This window comes from Arvicanthis niloticus, chromosome 15 (assembly GCF_011762505.2).
Source record: "Arvicanthis niloticus isolate mArvNil1 chromosome 15, mArvNil1.pat.X, whole genome shotgun sequence".
Lineage (NCBI taxonomy): Eukaryota > Metazoa > Chordata > Mammalia > Rodentia > Muridae > Arvicanthis > Arvicanthis niloticus.
In genome coordinates this window covers 33,346,860-33,359,506 of record NC_047672.1, presented here as the reverse complement: position 1 = coordinate 33,359,506, position 12,647 = coordinate 33,346,860, and positions in this window count along the sequence as shown.

The window sequence follows — 12,647 nt, the reverse complement described above, 5'->3', positions numbered from 1 at the left end:
AAAGATTTCAGGTACACATCTACGGGAATGCTGATACTTTATTCCAAATCCCAACCTTAGTTTTTTGTTTGTTTGCTTGCTTTTTCTCCAATTTAAGTGGGTTGAAATTCATTTAGGATGGGGCAGGGAGCTAGGAGAGAGCACTCCACATCAGAGTGGAGGGGCACTAAGGGGTTAACCCATCCTCCATCTTTAACTGGAGGAACTGGGTACTGACGCCCAGTCTGCCTTAGGGAGGACTCAGCAAGCACTTAGTGTGTGGGACTTCCTCCGCCTGGAACAGCTTACGAGGGCGGGGCGCGCGCGGCGGCTCCACTATGTGGGTGGTCCCCACCCATGTGACCTGGGAACCTAGGAGTGTCCGGTGGTCCTCTCAAGGATCCCTGCAGCTAGGGCCTAGGATTGAGGGGGTCTTTGGCCTGGTCCAGGAGACTTAAAGAGAATCCTTCAGGTTCTAGGAAACAAAAGCGTAGCGGGTGCCTCCCGCCAGCCTTCGGGGTTTCCTCTGCCAGCCTTCTGTGCCTGCGAGGGCTCCTTTCCAGCAGGAGCCTGGGGCCCCGGCCAATGTTTAGCTCCCAGCTCGAAACAACGGAAAGAAGAAATAAAATCATCACGAATGTAAAATTAAGAGCGAAGACCTTTTATTCCTAGGGAGAAGAGTCTGTGTGGGGGGAAGCACACTTTCATGGTAAGGTGCCATTCTCTCACAGTGCCCAAAACATGCGTTTTATCTGTTTCCTTTCAAGATCATGGACCAAAGTATGAATCTTGAGTTAGGAATTGGGGTGGTGCTTTTCCCCAGAAATAGGGCTTTGAGTAGCTCACCGGTTCTGCTTGGACTACGGATCTCCAATTTCTGCCAGGACCCCAGACTTTAAAATTCAGTGAATAAACACACAGCTCAACGATTCTGGCTAAATTCAAGTTTGTGGGTGCTCTCCCCCCAAACTGTCCCACCACCACCCCACTCCCGCCTCACTCTTTTTTTTTTCTTTGCTAGAAGAGAAATTGTCTCCTTGTTCAAAAAGACTTCTCGTTTCTTTCTTTCTTGTTTTTTCCAGTTAAATTTCTATGTAATCCCAGTAACTTCAGTCAATCAGGAGGGCTTAACATTAGTATCTTAGAACAGCTGATTAAATAAAAAGTAAGAATTTCAAAAAACCCAAAGTGAGTGAGAACCCAATGGAGATGTCTCACTGACCGCTGAAATCAAGCTATGAAGTCAGAAGTAGCCGGCAAGGCTAGAAGTCATGGAAACCTGGCTGGGTGGCAGGCATAGCAAGAAAAGTGCCACTAGTTCACACCCTATAATTAAACAAATGGCTTCTTTATCTTCCTCCTCCTCCTCCTTCCCCCTTCTTTTCCCCTTCTCCTTCCTTCTTTTCATCCTTTTCTGTCTTTCTCTCATGTTTGAGGCAAGGTTTCACTGGCTCAACATCATATAGAGCAGACTGGCCTCAAGCTCATAATGACCCACCTGCCTCTGCCTTCTATGTTTTCTTTTTCAACAAATTATGGAAGTTAGTGTTTTGATGGAGCACACATTGGTTATCTTAGCATTCTGGAAAAGAGCAGTCCCAAATGAGCCTGACTGAGCCAGAATCCAAATGTGGTGAGGATCGACATTTTGTGGGGATTTTTCCAGCTCCCAAAGACCTTGCAATGCCCCCTTCCTCTTCAGAGTGTACCACCCTAAGTTCTGTCAATTTTCTGACCCTCCCAACTTCTTGTACGGCCTTGTGATTCTCCAGGATGGCTGACCCATTTTAAAATCCTTTACTTGGGCTCTCTTGATCTCTTGCCTTCTTGCTCCTGCTCTGTCCCCTGACCCTTCCCCCCTCCCTTCCCCATCTCTCCATGTGCTCATGGTCGGCCTCTACTTCTCTACTCTCGCCCTCTCCCTCTCTCTCTCTCTGCCTTTCTCTGCCTCTACTACCCTCTTAACTCCCTCTCTCCATGCCTGGAACAAACTATTCTATACTTAAGAAAAGAAAGAAAATCCTTAACTTGGGGCCAGTTAGACTGGCTCAGGGAATAAAGGCACTTGCTCCCCAGCCTGAGTTAGATCCCTAGAATCAAATGGTAGGGGGAAGAATGTGCTTTTGTAAGATAGTCCCTGACTGCCACACATAGGCCAGAGAGTGCCTCTGTGTCTGTGTTACACAAAATAAAATAACAATGTAATGAAGTTTTAAAAATCCTTAATTTAACCACATCTCAAAGGCCCTTTCACCATGTAGGGCTTTATGGACATTTTGGAGGAGGGCAAAGCCCCTTTCCCTTTCCAGCCTTATTCGTGACCTACGCTGAGGAAGCCAGAACATGATTAGAGTGGACCACCTGCAAGAATGAGGTAGGAATTCTCACCTGGCATTGACTGAGTAATGACTGTGTGTGCATACTTACCTCTGCCAGTTCGGATGTAAGCTTCATTATGCTTTAACTTGCTGTAAGGCCAGACATGTTAACAAGGACCAGGATCAGTTTCAGAAAGAGGACCAAGGTGGGCTCAATGGTGAGCCTGTAGTCTCAGCTAGTTGAGAAGCTGATATAAGAGCACTTGAAGCCACGAGTTCAAGTTTGAGCAACATAATGAAACCTTCACAAAGGGCATGTGTGTGTGCAGGAGGTATACAGCCCAGCTACATCCACCAGAAGAGGTCTAGTGTGTTTAAAAAAACAACAACAAAAACAAACAAACAAACAAACAAACAAAAAATAAAACCTCAGAGACATTTCATAAACATCCCCATTCTCTCCAAAGTATATTTATAGGAAGTGGATATTTTAGATTGCTATAGACAAAGCATTTAGAGGAAGACATAAAACAAGGGGGGAACTCTGAGCTCAGGTTGGTGATTAAGCTTGCAGTTGGTGTAGCTCTGTGGCCAGCAGGCATGAAATCTTAGGATCAACCCCACATCCCTCATCCCCACAATAATCCTCCAGACCCACAGAGTCTTCTCACTCCATGACAGGAGCCTGAACCAATCAGAGGAACAGAGCCCAGAAAATCCAAAAATAGTTTTCAAACATCAGTGCTCAATTTCATAAGTGAAAAGCAACACAGCAGTCAGAGGGCACGAATAGAAATCAGAGAAACAGATTACAATATGGAAAATAACCGACTTTTATCTTATACCACACACCACAGTGCATCCCAGAAGGATGAAAGAGCTGAATATTTTAAAGGGAAACCAGAAAAGAGAAGAAAGAAGCAAAGACTCTATTTGTCCCAGCTCTAGGGAACTGGATGGGTAGCAAGCACTTCAGGGCATCTGCCCCACAAGGTTCATCCTTCCACAGGGGTGAGTCTTGAAGGGCCACATTTGTACTCTAAAATTGGGTCCCCTAGGCATAAAGGAGTGGATCATGCTGGACACTACACTGGTTTTCTAAATCTGCCAAACTCACAGTGCTTTAAGCTTAGGCACTATTGCTTTCTGAAAGTCTGAAAGTGAGGTTTGCCTGGGTCATGATCACCCAAAGCTTCTAAGGTTAAGAACCGTCTAGCCTCTTCCAGGTTCTGGTAGCCCTGGGCACTCCTTGGCTCAAGGTAGCACCATCGAAAACAGTCCCCATCCTTCCGTGACCATCTCTTCTCTTTTGCCTCTGCCTGTGTTCGGTTTCCCTCTCCCTTACAAGGACACCAGCCCTAGAACTAAGGTCCCACCTTACGGTAGTCCTCATTACATCTGCAATGGCCCTCTCCAAAAAGGATCACATTCTGAGTTGGAGGAGGTAGGGTGTCTTTTTAGGGAGGACAAAGTTTAGCCCATCTCAGCTACCTTGTACAAATAGGCCCAGAGTCAATTTATTCTCCTGGGACTTTGGCTTTGAGAATGAGATTTTAGTCCTAAAGGGAAGTTGAAGGCTGGCCCTCTGACAGTTCACGGACTAAATAGCAGAAAGCGTGTGTTTCCCAGGAGGGGAGAAAGAGAATGAGGCTGAGTGAAGCTCATTACATCTGCAATGGCCCTCTCCAAAAAGGATCACATTCTGAGTTGGAGGAGGTAGGGTGTCTTTTTAGGGAGGACAAAGTTTAGCCCATCTCAGCTACCTTGTACAAATAGGCCCAGAGTCAATTTATTCTCCTGGGACTTTGGCTTTGAGAATGAGATTTTAGTCCTAAAGGGAAGTTGAAGGCTGGCCCTCTGACAGTTCACGGACTAAATAGCAGAAAGTGTGTGTTTCCCAGGAGGGGAGAAAGAGAATGAGGCTGAGTGAAGCTGGAAGGGGAGGCAGAGACGGCGGTCCAGAGCAAGGAGGCTGGCAGTGGCTTATCTTTAATCTACTTTTCTACCTTGGGCTCCCCGAGGTGCCGGCCTGTTGCCTTTGCTCATGGAAGCTCAACTTGGTTCCTCTTGCTTATAAATAAAAACTGTTTGTTCAGGGTTTTTTTTGTTTTTGTTTGTTTAGGTTTTTTTTTTGTTTTTGTTTATCAAGACGAGGTTTGCCTGTGTCACTCTAGCTGTCCTGGAACTTGCTCTGTAGACCAGGAACTCTGTAAGCCTGGAACTCATAAAGATCCTCCTGCCTCAGGAACTCTGTAGGCCTGGAACTCATAAAGATCCTCCTGCCTCCAGTGCGGGCACTAAAGATGTATGCCACCATGCCCAGCTTATTTTGTGTTTTAAAAAATATATAATCTTTTAAAAAACACCTGTGTCTGCCATGTGTCTGTGGGTGCCCTCAGAAGCCAGAAGAACCTATTGGATCCCCATGGAGTTAGAGTTACAGGCAGCATGAGCCATCTGATACTGGTGTTCCTAACCATCTCCCCATTCCCCAAACATATTTTCTTTTTATTAAAAGGCAATATATATATATATATATATATATTCATGGTGTTGGTGGTATAGTTCAGTGGTGTACCGCTTGCCTATGCAGGTACCCTGGGTATGCTCTTCAATACTAGAAGAAGGAAAAAAAAAAAAAACCAGACCCACCCCAACTGTGTCATCATACAGACACACAGGTGTTACCCTTTATGGTCACACCCATCTCTCCCTACCATCACTAACCCCTGGCAACCACTAATCTGTTCTCCATCTCTATAATTACGCTATTCCACAAATGATGCAGAAATGGAACTAGCTGGTAGGCATCCCTGCGAGACTTGCTTTTTTTTTTTTTTTTTCACCCTATATAATTCCTTTACCATCCACCTGAGCAGTTACCTATACCACTAACATTGTCCTTTGAAATTCTGAGTACTGTGTCATAAGGGCAGACAAATCTCAGTTCATTCATCCCTCATCTGATACAGGGTATTTGGCTGGTTTCCAGTTTGGAGCTATTACAAATAAAATTGCAGTAAACATTTGTATACAAGTTCCTGCATGAAAATAAATCTTCATATTTTTTGGATACATGCCCAGGAATATATATATGTGGCATTTTTTGTTTGTTTTCGTTATGTGTTGTTTGATTTCAGGAACAAACTGTTTTCCAAAGGGTATCATGTTGTATTCACCAACAGTGTGAGTGACCCAGTTTCTCTGCAGGTTTCAAGCATTTGGTGGTAAACACTAGGGACTCGTGTGTGGAAGAGCCTGTGTACCTGTGCACGTATGTTTGTGTATATGTGTACATGTGTGTGTGTTCATGTGTGCACGTGTGTGTGTGTGTGTGTGTGTGTTTCTATGTCTGGGAAACCCAGGGCCTCATGCAAAGAAGATACTCTACACATTTTGTTCAGTGTGTGGTGATGTCTTATTGTGGCTTAATTTGCATTTCTGATTGCTGCTGATGCTGAATTTTTATCTACCGTTTAAATGTTTTCTCTCTCTCTCTCTCTCTTTCTCTCTCTCTCTGTCTGTCTGTCTGTCTCTCTTCTCTCTTCTCTTTCCTACCCATTCCCTCTCCATTCCTTCCCCTACCCCATTAGGATCTTCCTATGTTGGTCAAGCTGTACTTGAATTTGTGGGAAGTGAGTGTCCTCAGTCTCCAGGTAACATGGACCTCGACGCTTGCCTCACCTTCACCTTCAGACCCACTGTTACTTACTTTCTTGATTAGTTACCTGTGCATCTCTTTGGTTCATTGAGTTTGAAATTGAATTGTTGGGTTCTGTTGTGGTTTGGTTTTGTTTTATTTTGTGATAAGGTCCCATATATCCTAAACTAGCCTCAAACTTGATATGTGGCCAAGGATAACCTTGAGTAATCTTCCTGGTGAATTCTTGAGGCTTGGATTACATGTGTATACCCCCAGTCTATTTTAGAATTATTGTGATTTTGAGTTGTATTTATTTATTTTTTTTTTGAGACAGGGTTTCACTGTGTAACCCTGGCTGTCCTGAAACTCTGTGTAGACTGGCCTTGAGCTCACAGAAATCCACTTGCCTCTAACTGTTGGATTTTTTGCTGTTATTTTGCAAGCTCTTTATTTACACTCTCAAGCACAAGGCTTTGTTGAACATGGAATGGTAAATGTTTCCTTTCAGTTTGTAATTTGTTCATTTGGATTTTTGGTTTATTTGTTTTGTTTTGCTGTTGTTGTTGAGTTTTGTTTGCTTGTTTACAAGACAGTGTTTCTCTGTGCAACCCTGACTATCCTTGAATTTGCTCTCTGTAGATCAGGCTAGCCTCAAACGCAAGAGATCCACTGCTTCCCAAGTGCTGTGATTAGAATTGTGTGTCACCATGCCTGGGCTAAGCCTGATGGGGTTCCAGTGCTGAGTGGAGAGATAGACAAGGCTGTCATCCCTAACCCAGAAGCTATCTCCAATTGATAACAACTCAAAAAGGAAAAACTAGTTTTCTCCAATGGAGTCTTAATGGGTATACAAGTCACACTTAAGGGCGACCTCAGGCCCTGCAGGACATAGCCAACACAAATGAACTCTATGGTAACCTCAGGCCCTGCAGGACATAGCCAGCACAAATGAACTCTATGGTAATTTTGGAGGTTTTTTGTTTTTGTTTTGTTTTGTTTTTTGTCTCATAATGAATGCTTTATCTGGGATTCCCGCCCCCCTACAGGTCTTTTGCTATATATTATGGTTTCCAATTTTGTGTCTTTCTGGGATTTCTGTGTGTGCTAACGTGTTATGTCTCTGTGCTAATACAAGTTTCTTGTGGTCTTTTTTTCCTATTCCCTTATTTGTTTTGTCCTATTCAGTTTGTTTGTTTTCATTTTATCTTACTTTGTTTTAGATATCTGTTTTCTAATATGAGAGAGGGGAAGGACAAGAAAGCGTGTAGATTTGGGAAGAGGAAGTGAGGAGGATCTGGGAGGACATTGGGAAGTGGAAGCCATAATAAAAATATATAGTGTGGAAAAAAATTGTTTTCTTTTTCTTCTTGGATTTTTGAGACAGGATTTTTCTAGGCCTTCCTGGAACTAGTTCTGTAGACCAGGCTAGCCTTGAACTCAAAGAGATCTACCTGTTTCTGACTCCAGAGTGTTTGGATTAAAGGCTTCTGCCACCATTGCCTGCTCTCCCAATCTATTTTCAATTAAAGAAGGAGGAAGAGAATGAGAGGAAGAAGAGGAGAATGGGGAGGAGGAAGAAGAGGGGGAGGAAGAAGAGGAGGAAGAAGAGGAGGAAGAAGAGGAGGAAGAAGAGGAGGAAGAAGAGAAGAAGGAGGAGAAGGAGGAAGAAGAGGAAAAGGAAAAGGAGAAGGAGAAGGAGAAGGAGAAGGAGAAGGAGAAGGAGAAGGAGAAGGAGAAGGAGAAGAACTCTGTCAGTAAAAAAAAAGTCCTAATATTTGTTTTTCTTATATTCATTTTTTAAAGTTTTGGAATTGGGAACTGGAACAATAACTCAGTATTTAAGAAAGTTCTAACTTCTCTTGCAGAAGATCAGGTTTGGTTCCCAGCATCCACAAAATGTGGCTCAAAATCACCTGTAACTCCAGTTCCAGGAGATCCAACACCCTCTGGCCTCTGTGGACACCTGTGTGCATGGAGTGCACATAAACTCAGGCAGGCACGCACATATATACAGAAAAACAAATAAGTCTTGAAAAGTTGTGTGGTTCTAAATTTGCATCTAAGCCCATGGTTCTTATGGAATTATTGTTTGTTTGAGCTCTAATGGTTATGTACAATTTCTTTTCCTTTGATCTATAGGTACCTAATTGCCATAGTAATCATTTATTGATAATATTCTCTTTCCACCATTGCTTTTGCTACTTCACAAAAAAAAAACAAAAAAACAAAAAAACAAAAAAACAAAAAAACAAAACCACTAACTAGAGGGCTGGAGAGATGGGTCAGTGGTTAAGAGCACTTGCTGCTCTTCCAGAGGACCCGTGTTTGATTACCAGCACCTATCTGGCAGCTCACAGCTGTATGTAACTCCCTCTTCTAACCTGTGCAGGAACCATGCAAAACACTTAGATAGATAGAGTGCATGTATGTGAGCTCAGGGAGTCAAAGACTGCATTGGATTTCCTGGACCTGGAGTCATTTCACCGTATGGGTGCTGAGAATTGAGCCTGGGTCTTTTGCAGGAACAACTGCTCTTAACTGCTGACGATGCTCTCCAGTCCCTATTTTGTGGTTTTGGATGTACAGGTCTTTCACTTTCCTTGGCCAAAATTACTCAAAAGTATTTAATTCTTTGAAATGGTATCATAAATGGGATTGCCATCTTAATTTTAGAATTGTTTGTTGCTGCTTTATAGGGACACAACTGATGACTTATTTTTTGGGAAGGCAGAGAGGGAGGGAATAGAACTTTCAGACAGGGACTCAGTAAGGCCAAGTCTTCAGTTTCGAATCTGTTTTGCTCTGTGAGGGTGCCTCCTCAGTCCGTGTTCATTTAGCCTCTTCCCTTTGTGCTCTTATCTCATAAAGAATGCAACACCAGAAAAGGAAAAAAACTGAGAAATGCAAGCGTTATACTTCAGGTTCTGGCCAGTGCAACAACTGAGCTGTAAGGAGGTAGGACAATCTCAAGGATGCCCATGGAGGGCTGATAGGTACTTTGATGTCAATCCTCCATGAGTGAAGGGTTGACAAAAGTCAACTGGGATTTTATGACCTCAGAACACCAAGATAACTGAAGAGAATGACTCAGAAATCAAGAAGCTACATGTAGTAAATCAAATCCTGTAAAGCCTTGTTAAGCTGAGGGAGCTTCTCACGGCCCTGACAACGGGATTGTGCCAGGACATGTAGACAAGACTATGAATCTTGAATCAGCATCATGGCACCATGCTGCAGACCAGGAGTACAGAGAGTCATGCTGACATGTCTTCAACAGACCTCTGCAGTCTTTGTGCTTGCAGGAAGGGATAGACCACCTTGGAAAGGCTGTGTGCTATTCAAGGACCACTAGGAAGCCTCAGTCCTCCAATGGACACCATCCTTTCCCATAGCCTCTTTCAACTTCCTTCTGTGTCCAGGGAATAGTGCATTACTGTGTTGCCATGCATGAGAACTTGGTCTGGTAGTTGTGGACAGCACCATTAGGATAGTAAGCACTGTTAGCATTTCCTCTGCCTGCCTGTCCACTCCCCTTTGCTAGGTCAACAGAGTCCCACAGAAACAAACTCTGAAGTTTGGTGACTAGAATCATGCATACACCAAGGCAGCTAAGAATGGAAAAAGCATCCTTCACCTCTCCCTTTAGAGAACACCCTGCCTCAGAGAAACATTTTTAGCTCTTTAAACAGATTAAACAAAGATTTACTATTTTATGTTGATGGATGTTTTGCCTGTATGTGTGTTTGTGAACCACCTGTGTACTTGGTGCCTGCAGAGGCCAGAAGAGGGTGTCAGTCTCTGTGGGGTGAGAAGTACAGATGATTGTGAGGCCCCATGTAATGCTGGAACTGAACCTTTATCCTCTGGAAGAACAGCTAGTGCTCTTAACTGTTGGACCATCTTCTCATCTTCTGCCCTGAAGCTCTTCTCAGGAGATGAGGATGGTTGGGATGCCTGCAATCCCAGCACTCAGGAGGCTGAGGCAGGAGCAAGGCCAACCAGGGCTAAGTAGCAAGACTCCGTCACAAACCACCCAAACCAAACCATCCATCTTCTATTTCCAGTGTGAAGGTACTGCACCACAGTCCTGGGGTTTCTGCCTCTCTCTCTCTCTCTCTCTCTCTCTCTCTCTCTCTCTCTCTCTTTCTCTCTAACATTTTATATATTTTTTTATTTTTGGTTTTTTGAGACAGGGTTTCTGTCTCTCTCTCTCTCTCTCTAACTATATATATATATATATATATATTTTTTTTTTTTTTTTTTTTGTTTTTTTGTTTTTTTTGGTTTTTTGAGACAGGGTTTCTCTGTGTAGTCCTGGCTGCCCTAGAACTCATTCTGCGGACCAGGCTGGTCTCGAACTCACAGAGATCTCCCTGCTTCTGCTTCCCAAGTGCTGGTGCTGGGATTAAAGGTGTGTTCCATCACTACCCAGCTTGCTTCTCTCTCTCTCTCTCTCTCTCTCTCTCTCTCTCTCTCTCTCTCTCTTTCATTTTTTTAGAAGTTGGGTCTCTTGTCGTTCAGGCTCACATTCAACTCATCATATAGCCAAGGATGATTTTGAATTTCAGATCTTCCCACTGTCACTTCCTAAGTACCACAGGTATGTACCACCATGTTTAACCATGAATTTTCCTTATCCCTATCAAGAAATTCCAGACAAGGAGGTAGAGCCATTGCTCATGACTTGAAGAATTACCCTTGGGTATTTTTATGGTGTGTGTGTGTGTGTGTGTGTGTGTGTGTGTGTGTGTTTCCTGGAGAGGCCAGAAGAAGGCATTTAATCCACTGGACCGTCTGATATTTTAAAGCAGATAAAAGTGGCTGTCTTAGCACATGTGGAAGCTCCTTTTTAATGTATGGAATACTGAGTATCCCATGAGAAAATGCCACCAGCCTTCAAAGCTACCCTGGTGCTGCACATAGTGGCCCACGCCTTTAATCCCAGCACTTGGCAGGCAGAGGCAGGCAGATCTGAGTTCAAAGCCACCTAGGTCTAAGTAGCAAGTTCCAGGCATACCTCAAAAAAAAAAAAAAAAAAAAAAAAAAAAAGCAAAACAAAACAAAAAAACCCTACCCATGGTAACAGCCAATCAGAAAGTAAGTGGGAGAAGTTCACAAAGTGTCCACATGACACGTGACTTATGCTCCAAGGCAGTTTTCTGTACAGCACAGAATGAGACAGGTTATAACAGCCATTTCATTTTTATCAAGGAAACCCTGAAGAAGATCATTATGTTTTAAATTGTTTTCCCTGGGGGGGGGGGATGTTATGCCCTAATGACATGGTCTGTTTTACTTTTTTCATAAATCACACATGACTCTTCTCCACATGGTCCCTTGCCTCCAGCTTTCTTGCCCTTCGTGCTCTCACCACATCCCCTTACTAGTTATGAATGATTAATATCATTCCCCAGATCATTTGCACTTTTAAAATTACCAGTAGTGTTTAGTTTCTGACCCCAGGATGGGGGAACTGAGGTGCATATTTTACCTACCAAAGCAGACCTGGCCTCCAGTTTCTCCCAGCACCCCTCAGTTCATACCTGGAATACCCTGCACCCAACCCTGAATTCAACTCAGGGGCTGGGCTGCCCTTCAACCAGAGGCTCCTCCCTATATATTCCAGACGCTTTGCTCTCTCTTTCTCTTCTTCTCTTCTCTCTATGCAACAATGTCCTATCTCTCTTTCTCAGCCCCGCTCCATCATAGCAACCTCCCTGGCCTTGGTCCTTAGGGCCAATGAACTTACTCACCTGAGAGCAGCTTCCCAATAAACCTGCCTTTAATATAATCTAATCTGGCTTAAATTGGCTCATTTCACTGGCAGCAGAAAAATAACCTATTAGATGATACCAAACCCAGGAGAAGTTGAGACCCCAGCCCGATGGCTCCAGTCCTTCTTTGCTACATGGGGACCATTTCTGTCCCTCAATTACTTCCAGTTACCAGGTCAGCCATGCTCTCAGTTGCAGTCATGGTTTTCCCACATGTATTGTCTGTCTGTCTGTCTGTCTATCTGTCTCTCTCTCTCTCTCTCTCTCTCTCTCTCTCTCTCTCTCTTCCTTCTTTCTTTCTTGTCTCTTCTAGTCATACTTTAGTAATGGGTTCAAATCACACATCATTCACTCCTTACACTGATATCTCTTTGCTATAAATTACCGGTAATTTTACAGTTGCTACTAAAGTGATTAGTATGTTTATTCAATTGAACTAAATGCTATACGGATACAAAGAGTGTAAGAAGATAAGGTCCCTGTACTGGAGGAGAAAATTTCTCTGCTTTGCAGGACATTGTGGATGTTGATACAAAGAGTATTGATACAAAGAGTATAAGAGAGGATAAGGTCTTTGTACTGGAGGGGAAATTTTAGCTGCTTTGCATGACATTGTGAATGTTTCTAGAGAGCCAGCACAGTAAAATAAAAACCTTCAAGTTCTACAAGGATACCACCACCTGAGTACATCCTAGGATTTTAGGAAGGCTTCTGTTGATAGTTTTCATTGTCAATCTGATACAATCGAGAATCCTCTGGGAAGAGAATCTCAATGCAAGATCTCTAGATGAAGCCAAACTGTTGGTGGTTGTCTTGATTACACTGATATAGGCAGATCTGCCTGTGACGGGCAGCGCCATTCCCTAGACAAAGGATTCTGGATTGTGTTAAATACAGAGAAGGTGCTGAGTACCAGTAAGCATGCATGTATAC